This window comes from Cupressus sempervirens, chromosome 1 (assembly GCF_028749045.1).
Source record: "Cupressus sempervirens isolate cs-2001-9-10 chromosome 1, ASM2874904v1, whole genome shotgun sequence".
NCBI classification, from domain to species: Eukaryota; Viridiplantae; Streptophyta; class Pinopsida; order Cupressales; family Cupressaceae; genus Cupressus; species Cupressus sempervirens.
In genome coordinates this window covers 347,266,258-347,277,413 of record NC_143118.1, presented here as the reverse complement: position 1 = coordinate 347,277,413, position 11,156 = coordinate 347,266,258, and positions in this window count along the sequence as shown.

Here is an 11,156-nt window from a genome sequence, read left to right as displayed (position 1 = left end):
TGAAGTTAAATTTATTTTTAGAAAAAGTGAAATTTTGATCAAATTATGGTGTCCATATACTAGAGGTTTAAAAAATTAGCTTAATCATCAATTAAAAATTAATTTAAAAACATTTAATAAAAACAAAGGAAAACTATTCTCATCAATCTTTGGTGTATCAAGTAACTTCCTTTAATAGGATTCACAAAACATCATTTATTTGTGTCAAATTATGGTGTCCGTACACAAGTGTGGTATGGTCCTAAAACATGCATTTTGAAAAAGTGGTTTTTAAATATCCATAAAAAACAAAAAAAATCATATAAGTATGCAAATAAATTATATATTCAAAAAGTAGACTCTAAGCACTACAATTTCTATTATTGAAATTTTCTGATATTCAAACTATAAGTGCCTCAAATTCTGACATCATTGTCGGAAATGATTGAAAAGCTCATGAATGAAGAGTAATGGAATTGATAAAGAATGTTTTCAATCATTGTTTTGTCATTGATGTCAAACTTGCTACTTGCAGGAATGACAATTGTTTTAGTGATTCAAATACTATAAGTTGGTTGATTGACAAGGAGGTGGCAATCAATAAGATGTAACTAGGGTACCTAGACAAAGGTTGAAGTTATGATGTTGTAATGAAGTATAAGGATCAACTAAGCCATTATGAAATAGTGTATTGATGACATACTCTAAGACATAGAGGATAGACACACCAAGACATATCAAAGATGTAAGGTTTAGCGAAGTCATTTGTATAGCCTAACTAAGTTCATAAGAGAGTGCCGAGCAAGCTAGTTAGTGCCAAACAGATTCTTAGTTGAAGCCGAACAAGTTCACCTTTAGAGTGTGCCGAGTGATCTTCAAGTGCCGAGTAAAGATCAGGTTCCGAGCGAAGATTAGATGTTGAGAAGAATACAGGAGCTGAGTAATACAGAGGGTGTTGAGCATTAGTAAACCAATAGTACCAAGGTGCTGCATTATTTTAAAAATCAAAGATTCGCCAGATCTGAGCCGACATGGTAGTTATCTAGAATTTTGTGAACCAGATAGAAGATAAGAATGATGAGCTAGTGGCACAGAACTCTATGTAAACCATTTTTGGCAAATACAATTGGATTCTAGACTAAGTTTCTAGATAAGAGCAAAATATGGGATAGATACATTGTATCTTACCTAATCTATTGGAACCCTAAAGTTGGAAAGTGAGAATCGAGCGGGAAAGGTATTCCAAATTTCTATTTAAGGAGTTATAAGGTCATGAAGCAAAGTATGGTGTGGTGGTCAAGCATGAAATTATGAAATGATGAAGAAAGTGCTAAGGTGGAAGAGAGCACAGATACTTTACTTTGTTAGGTGACCATAGATATGATTGCATTGGTGTAATGAGTAAGAAGACTCAAGATGACGAAGCTTGAGATGACAAGCTTTCAGAGCTGCAGCGATTAAAGCCAAGCAAAAGATTGAACTGAAGTGTGATCTATAATCTGCAAGATATGTTATAAGTTGTATCAAATCAAAAGTCATTATTGTTACTCTCTAGAAATTGTAACATTTAAGATAAACCCTATGGACTTAGGTTGGTTTAATATCCATGTTGTAAATTCTTTAACAGGGTGACATTCCAAGTAATGTTCCAAAGTCCTTTAACCAGGCCCATTCCTAACAGTATGGTGAAATCCTCTAACAAGGTCACATTTAACAATGTGTTGTAGCCTTTAACAAGGCAGGATTTTAATAGGGCAGACCATCAGAAGTGGTTGAAATCAATTGTGCAGTTATTTTGTGAGTATCATCCCCACCCCAGTTTTACCTTCTTATTCCTGGAGGGTTTCTGGGTTATCAAATTCTTAGTGTTATGGTGTGATGCATGTCTACTTTTCATAGTTGTTTAAATGTTCAAATTACATGCATGATAGTTTCAGTTATGTGCTATTGAGGATTGAGAGAAAAAGTGGCATTGGACCTTGAATAACTGATTCACCCCCCCTCTCAGTTATTCTAAAGAATTATAACAATCATTTGACAAGAAACTCTAAAAATAGGAAAAACATTTTCACTTTTTGCCCAAAGTGAGACCCAACTTCTTGCATTGACCCCCATATACAAAGAATATATTGAAGACACTAAATTGTGTTTCATAAAATTAATAATTAATATTAGTTATTAGTATTTTGATCATATACAACTATCATTACTAAGTATTTTGTATACTCCAAAGAAAGCCATATTACCCTTGAGTGGACTCAGTAGATGGGCATGTAGAGTTTTGAAGGCACTTACGTGCTTTGTGCATAGATTCCTAATGTATCATTTTGGTTGGAGCGAACAAAGCTAGAATACAAGGGTGTTAATGAAAAAATTGGAGATGGAGTTAATAGAACAAGAAAGTGAATGAAATTTGTCGACTAAAATCGTATAGATAGTAAGATCTTGCTATGTTGGCATATTTCATGAATGAAAGGTTCAAAAGTATAGAAATCATGCTTTTACACAACATAAATATTTGAACAAGCATTCAAGTGAATTAATATGTAATAAAAAAAATATTAGGGCTCATGAAAATCAACATTTTCTACATAGATGGTGTCTAGGAAACCCATTTCATGAATTGAAACATGAAACAAGGCTTCCTCGTCATAATTCTGACAACTATGTAACTTTAGAGATAGCTGAGGTATCTATAGTGTGACTTTTGGACCACATTTGGTGGTTGTCCTTCAGAAATCAAAAGGGGGAAATGGCTCAAGTTAAATCGCATTCATAAGATTTCAGAGCAAAGGGTGTATCTTAGAGAAATTTTAGCATGTGATACATTACCTCATTCACTAGAGGATGAAATTAGGTTCAATTCCTAATCTGCTCAATTTTTTTAGTATGATCTCTGTTTGATCAAAGATATAGACAAGGTATCAATAATGTGTCTTTGGGGCCAGTTTTAGTGGTTTAAAATTTGAAAATTGAAAGGGTGAAATGCATCAAGTGATGAAGAACTAATTGACATTGAGGGAAAACATAATTTCTTCAAGTCTTACAAGGGACAAAGGCTAAGTATTTAAGATTGATAGTCGAATAGTTCCTTTCTTAATGGTCCCAAAAAATTCCAATCTATTCATCCCATTCAAAGTAGAAAACCTATACAAAAGGGATAATTTCTTAAGAGGACATGTTGGAGCTATGGTGTACACCTAATTCAAGTAGTAGTACCCTATCATGGACCATAACAAATCAAATCAAAGAAATACTTGAAGGAAAATTTTGTAGGCAAATAAAATCACCTCACTTGATAAAGTTGAGAAGGGAAACCATAAAAATCATGGATGGTGGTGTTTCTCTCAACAATATTGATAACACGTTCAAATGTGTACCAGCTTGTTGAAATTACTAGAATTGCCTTGGTTTTGTGTAGCATTATCTTTTTCCACCCCTTGAAGAAAGCTAATGCAGGAACATTTTCCAAAGGTAGCATGGGAGAACCATGTACAATTAATGAATATAACAAAAATTAATCAATATATGAAAATTAATGTATCATAAAATAGGGTGTTTATGTGGATTTATAGCTAACTGTAGGGGCTTATAGGTGAAATCGAACCTTCAAAACACATTAATGATATTCACTTCATTTCACATATAATTATGCATAAGTATTGCTTTCAAATTTATAGATCTGTAAGCTTCTAGATGGATTGAGTTATTAATGAAGTTTTATTGAGAGAAATTCTCTATTGAAAATTCCATTTTGGGTTGGCATGAAGAAGGGAGGATTCAAATTAAGATGTGTTTTTATATTATTTTGAATAAAGTTATTAATTCTATATTGTGTTAATTATGTGCATAGTAAGAATTATGCCAAGTAAATTTCAAATTCATAGTAATTTGAATATGATATTATGCTTGTTCTGCTAGAAATGTGTAATTGTGTTGCAAGGAATGTGTGATTCTAATGCCAATTCATTGTCTATTCTCAAAGAGAGAATCTTAAAACAAAAACTAGAACATGAATGTGTCTCGGTGATTCCCCATAGAACAAAAGCAAGTGCTACCCAATTCATTTTCCAGAATGAATTTATGGGTGTATTTCTATAAACAATTATGAAATTCTTGTTACACCAATTCCCCATATGTACATAATGACTTGTCATATAGATGCACATTCTTTGGTAACAAATTGTAGTTTGGAGAAGGAAGACAAGTATTCTAGACCACGGTTATAGGCTAGGAGAGGAGAGCATTCTAAAATGATAGAAGTTTTGGAAAAAATAAAAGCTTCTACCTAATGATATCAATAAAAAAAAAATTCTTGAAAATTTGATTTGTTTGCTTACTTCAACCAATAAGAATTCATAAAATTTATATTTTAAAACTCATAAAAATAAAAACTAATTATAAACTATAATATTTTTGTCCAAAAAAATTAAATACTTTATTTTGATTGGTGGATTGAATAGTTAAATTAGAAGAAAAAAAACAATTCAAGCGATGCATAAATAACCTATCCTAGGTAGGAACTAATACATCTATATTAAAAATATTAGTTTTCTACAATCCATAATAGTTATCACTAATATTTAAATTGGTATCGATTGTGTAATATTTAGATCACATCCCTCCCCTTGTCGGGAAAACAAGAAAAAGAAAAAACTAGATAAGGTTGTAGAACAAAAGGGTAATAAAAAGATAAAAGTTAAAAAACCCGTAGAGGTGGATGAAGAGGATTCGATGGAGGAGGCTGAAGGGAAGGCAAGGAGGAGATCTAGTAGATTGGCCCAATCCCAAGCAAGGCATAAATAGAAATCCAACAGATTCGGAGTGGAGGAGGTTGAGGAGGAAAATTCAAAAAATAAAAAAGAAGGGAGGAAGAAGAAGAAGATAAGGAAGAGGTGGAAAGAAGTATGAACTCAGAAGATAATTCTGTGGATAATGCACAGACTCAAGTTTCTACTGATAATGTGGATATCACGAAGATCACACATGTGTCCGCAAGCTTCTCCCTTCAACCCATAACATTTTGTGAAGAAAGCAGCAAAATGGACACCTCCCCCATAACTATCTCATCCCCAGCCAAGGAAAATTCTAAGGTTTTTACTAATCCAAAGGTTTTGCAGGATAAAATCTAGGTCAAGAAAACCAAGGAGGAAGCAAAGAAGGTGGAAATGGAAACCAAGGAGAAGACCGAGTAATAGGTGGAGCAGTATGACAAACTAGAGAAGAGGGTTAAAGTTCTAGAGGAAGGTTTCTTCACCTTCTCTAAATTTAACCTCAAAGTCACTCACGTCATGGCCACTACCCTCCAGATGCTGGCATAGGAAAAGGAGGAAAGGAGAATGGATATGGAGGACCATAAGCTCCTCTTCAAATTCCTTGCTGATGACTAGTCTCAGATTCTGTTGGCTGCGAAGGGGAAGGAGAAAAAAGAAAATTGAGTTTTCTAGTTTATTGGGATTCTTGGATCCAAGACTCTTATGTTTTTCTATTGTTTTTGGTTTTGCTGGTATCCAGCTGTAATTAAGACTTGGTGTTGGTTTGATATGCCAACGGCTATCTTGATGATAGCCCGTAGTATTAGTTTTTCTGGACTATTTAGTTTAGTTATTCCCAGTATTATGTTGATTAGTCACTAGTTGGGGGTTTTTTTTGGTTTTTTTGAAGCTTTAGTTAGTTTTTTTTTGCTTGCTTTTGGACATTGTTGGTAATGTGTTGGTTACTTGCTTTTTGCTTATAAGGACCGACCCCCTTGTTTTGGTCGCTTTTTATTTCAAAAACATTTAGATCACACTTCGTGAAAATAAAGAAAACTCAAGAAATTATATTCTGTGTCTATAGAAATTTATTCTCCTTGATACAAATTTCACCATTAAAATTCTAAGATGAAACAAATGCATAAATAGCCCTTTGCCTAAAATTTGTTGACCACTTTATTGAAAAATAAACATGTAGGGGAGAGGAACTAGTAGTTGACCTTCATTTTTTTTTTTTTGAAATGTAAAATGGACATTGAACTGCCTACAACTAAGGTTTGAAGGTGTGACTCATCACACAACTCGTTAAAATAGTGCACCTAGTGAAATGTGTCTAAAAACTGACTTTTTGAATATTCGACCAAAGCTTAATCTAAAAATCTTTACTAATTGAATTTAAAATTATCATCTGTTGTTAATAGAAAATTGTATAACTATATGAAATGTAACATGTATGCAACTTAAATGGACCAAATAATTATTATTAATCATAAATATTTGTTATATATAACTTTTATAAATAACACAAAAAGACAAATACTTCAACACAAAAAAACTTATTTGTTGTTATAAAAATAACACATTATTATATAAAATACAACATATATCCAACACAAAGGGACCATTAGTTGAACACTATCTTTTTTTTGACAATCTCACACATTTCATAAGAAAATACAAGGCATTTATTGGTATTCACTTTTAATATTTGTGATGATACATATTATTGATATGGTTTACTTTATGCATATGCATTGCTATCCCAATAGTTGTACACATAAGAATAGTATGTGTACACTAAGATATCAATGTTTATTAGTCCCTGCCTTTTAAAAGGTAGAGACTAATGTTTTCATACAAATTATAAACCATTAGTTCTTCTTCTAAACTTTGAAAAAATAATATATCCTATGGTTGAGAGTGTTTAATATTTCCAATTTTGACGTCAATAGGAATTTCTCTATTTTTCTATTGGTGCATTCTATTTTGCCAGTGCCTTAATTAGTTTTCTGAGAAAAAAAATCTAAAAATCAAAAGTGGCAACATTTCAGAAAAATGTGTTGATTCAATATTTACTCTGTCCCTATCAATATTCATTGCTAGTATTGATTGCCACATTGAAACCTGCAGTTGGCTTCGCTAGATGCAGAGTCCAAGATTAAATATTGGAAGTACATTTAGTCACCCTTTAGGTTCTAGAGGACAGCGCAGAGATTTCTGTATTTGGTAATTTTCACTGTTGTCTTGTTCTATCAAACTCGGTCCTCTGCATTTCTGGAGTGGGAAGCTTGAAAACTAGTCAGCAGGGTGATTTTATGCTCATACTCGAGACATTTTCAAATGATTTTTCCCATTTGTGCTTTTTAAGGGTTTCTGCTATTATATTTTTTCGTCTTTTGTCAAATTTGGGCAAGTGCATCAGTACGAAGCTCTGTGTGTTTAACGTGTTTTACCTGTTCGCTTGTGCGAGTTGTGTTGCAGGTGAAAAGCAAGTGGGAAAGAGCTTCAAAAAAGAGTAATCGCCTGGCAATCTATGAAAGTAAATACCCAATTCCAGCATATACCCAATGTATAGTTTTTTTGCTTACTTGGAGTATTGGTTTTTTTATCTTTGTTTTCTTTTTTTTTCTTTTTTTTAATGAATTCAATGCATTTAACGGAGAAATTGGTCAATTTGGCAGAATACAAGGGGACCTCTATTTAGGGTTGGTTTTGAAGTCTAAAACACTTGTCGGTGGCAAGATCTCTAGAGAAGTTTTCTGTAAAGGTAACTTTTAATTTTTTTTTTTTAATGCACAATTAAAATGAATGGAAATTTGTTTAAAATCAATTTCTTTTGGTTTATTTTATCTTGTAACTGTTGTTGTGGCGATGGGCTCTCTAAATTCATTTAAGCTTAAGCATTTAGACTTGTGATGTGTTTGCTGGAGTTCGAGGATTAGTTGCTCAAGAAATTTTAAAGTTTTCTCAAATTTGAAGGTTTTTTGTGACAAGATTGTTGCGAAGAGATGGAAAACTCGCATTCTTTATTAAGAACAAGAGTTTTAGGAGTTTTTTGAAATACATGTAAGGCGTAGATAGAGATTGGTAAAAGTAAAAGAAAATATTTTATGTGAGGTTGCAATCTAGGTGTTCTAAAAGTTTACCCTTTTTTTTTTTGGAGGTATTTGAGGCCAACCTGGTTTGTTTGATCATCTTGAGGCAGGGTGGAGATTAAAATATAAGGCATAAAGCCTTGTCGTTCCCTACTATCCATTTCTTTTAATGTTATTTTTTGGACAAAGTTTTCAAAGCATATGCCAACTTTCTTTCTTTCTCTGGCCTGGCGTTGTAGATGCATTTTCCTTTGTATATTCGTTGGTATTGAGAAGGTTTTTTAATGTGATGATAAGGCACAACTTTTAGTTTGTTTTATTTTTATAAGTTATCAACAACTTTCAATTTGTTTTATTTTTATAAGTTATCAAACCTCAGAGAAACTATTATGTGTATGTCATATGGGCAAATTATTTTATTGATGAATTTTATCTGTTTCAGTACAGGAGTAGTCTTTTTCATGTACTGAGAGGTGACAGCTTTGTTTGTTTCATTTTAAAGTCATTTAGCCTTTGTTTGTCATATGGGTGATTATTTTTAATTAGGGATTTTATCAGTTTCAGAGGACGGGTGCCTCTAGATGGTCAATTGCCCTAGTAGACATATGTCAAATGTCAAAGAATACACAAGGCATGCAAGCTATTTGGCAGAATTGCAAGTGGCTTGAAGTGTCTTTCCTAGGCCATCTAAAACTTTTGTTTGCAAACTTGAAAGATCTGTAACTATCCATTTCCAATTAATGGCGACCATAATTACAATTTTGGACTTAAAGTGATTCTTGATAGGTGGATTATTCGTTATTGTCCGCTATTAATAGAATGAGGAACAAAAAACTGAGGGTGTTTCCCAAAAAAATGAAAAAACAAATAATCAACAGATGAAATAGAAGATGTAGTTTCGTTGTCTCTTACAGCAATAGTCAAAATTAGATTAAATTTTATATCCCCAAATCCACTAAGCGCTTGACACCAATTTTATTTAACGTGCCTAAGTGATATGAAACGTCCAAGAAACTATTTTGTTTCATGATTTTCATCTGGAATTTGAGAAAATGAAAAGCCTAAAGTGTAAACATTGGACTTCACATTTGAACAAAGGATTCCCGTTATGAAAGGTTGTGGAGAACAAATTGCTGAATATTCCTAATTGGGCTTTTGTAATTCAAGGAAACATCTAGAAAACGTAAAAATAGTACTAGAGAGACATAAAAACACTATATATAACATATATTTTCGTATGGATGAACCCCAAACAATCTTGAACCCACACCAAGCATTTTTTGGATGAATCTTGAACTTGAATCTAAACCATACAATTTAGAATAAATTTTGTTTCATTTGGTTTCGTTTGTGGGGTTCTGAGTTTAATTGTATGCTTGCAAGTACATGGTGATCAAACTCTTCAAGGAGTGGTAATGCAGGCTTTTAGTGTTTGTAGTTGCAGGGAGATATTTTTCTTTTACCTGCGATGGCTTCTTCAATTTGCAAGGTCATATGTGTAGTTTGCTTACCCTCAGCAATGCATATTTCCTTCTTTCACAGGTGTCAAAGACTCTATAATTCTGGTTGTTATTAAAGAGCTACATCAAATGTAGTGTCACTATTATTGTGAACAGTTATTGTATTCCATTACTTGGTGTCATACATCAATGGCAATGAAGTTTATTCTAGCTCAACTCATGAAACAACTTCTCTCTCGTAGTAGAGTACGGGTACAAAATTTGATACAACACAACTATGATCCCTTTAGTGGCAAAATTTTCTTATCTGGACACTCAAGACCTCAAGATAACTGATGTATTCTTGTTCTAATTGCAAGTGAGATTTTGTTTTCGCATTCTAGTCAGTCGCATGGGCTCTTATTTGAACATTACAATCATTCATGTTGAAGTCTCGGATATTTGGATTATTATCTCTTGTAGTAGTTTTCTTGTCAACATTATTGAGTGTGCAGTACAATCTACTGCAGGGATAATTATTTGGAAAAATAGATGAAATCATAAATGTAAGAATGAAAGGAGAAATTATTTGTTTTCACTTGAGGTCTTCTTGCAACAATATATATGAAATTATTTTTAACATGTTCAATATTCATGTTACAGTAAGGTACCAGACTGTATATTTAGAGTCTTTTCCTGAAAAGCTAGCTTTCTTGCCAATTGAATTTTGACTGGCAGTCATCTTTCGATGGTAACTTCATTTTTGTATCTTTAAATATTTTTATTTGGAAAGAATGAAGTTAATCATTTGATGTTTATGCCATGAGCATGGTAGTTATATTTAGGATTTATCATGCTTTGCTATGAGCATGAAGTATTTTTTATGGGTTTATGCCATTTGGTTAGATTTCTATGTGCTTAAGAGTTCAAAACTCTATTTCTGAATTACAGATTGTTCCACAAAATCATTTCAAAAAGCATGCTTAGTATGAAAATGAAAGAGACTAGAAATTAAATAAACTGAATGTATTGATAAATAGAATAAAAAATGACGTGGGAACATAGCTTAAGACAAACAAAAGAAGCTTAATGTAAACCAAAAATAGGCCATAGTAAATAGAAAAAGTATAAAAAATATTAAATAATTGATAATTAGTTTCCCACCTTGATAAAACTCTTATAGCTAGACTTCTTGATTTCATTTTGAAATCATAGTTGTGCTTGCAAGTCCAGTTTTTTAGTCTGTTATTAAAGATAGGCATTTTTAATGTGCTTTGTCATGCTAGGAGTTTGATTTTTTAGTGTTGATTTTCCAGTAGAATTTGAGTGTTCATACCATCTTCCCTATGTAGGTTCTTCCTCTCAATCTCTTGGCAAGATGTTAACTGCAGACTGTGAAGGAGGATTGAACTTCATTATTAGCTTTGTTTGAGGCAATACACTAAATATGTCTATTCCTTCATTCAAGAATTTTCATACTGTTATGTTCTTCTATGCCACAAGCCACGCATCAAGCAAGGTTTATCTTTGGCCACATTGCCACCGCGATATCTTCTTATGGATTGTCTTCTCTATTCATGTGCCTCTCAAGCAATGTCCACCCCTCAATTCTCCTGTGATGCTGGGATTAGAACTTAATTTTTTTCCCGCAAACCACTCTCTAGTTGAGGTTAAACCTTAATTTAGGCACACACAAAAACCTGGATAGACTATGATTTGAGCATAGACCTTTCCAAATCCATCAGATGGTGATGTCACACCTAACAAAAATTTGTTTGTTTTCACTTTCTGTCTATCATATAAACATTTCCTCTACAGAGTAGATTATAGTATCTTCCACTATTTAGAATCCTAGTTGTTATTTTACACCAATTTGTATGGCTCAAGTG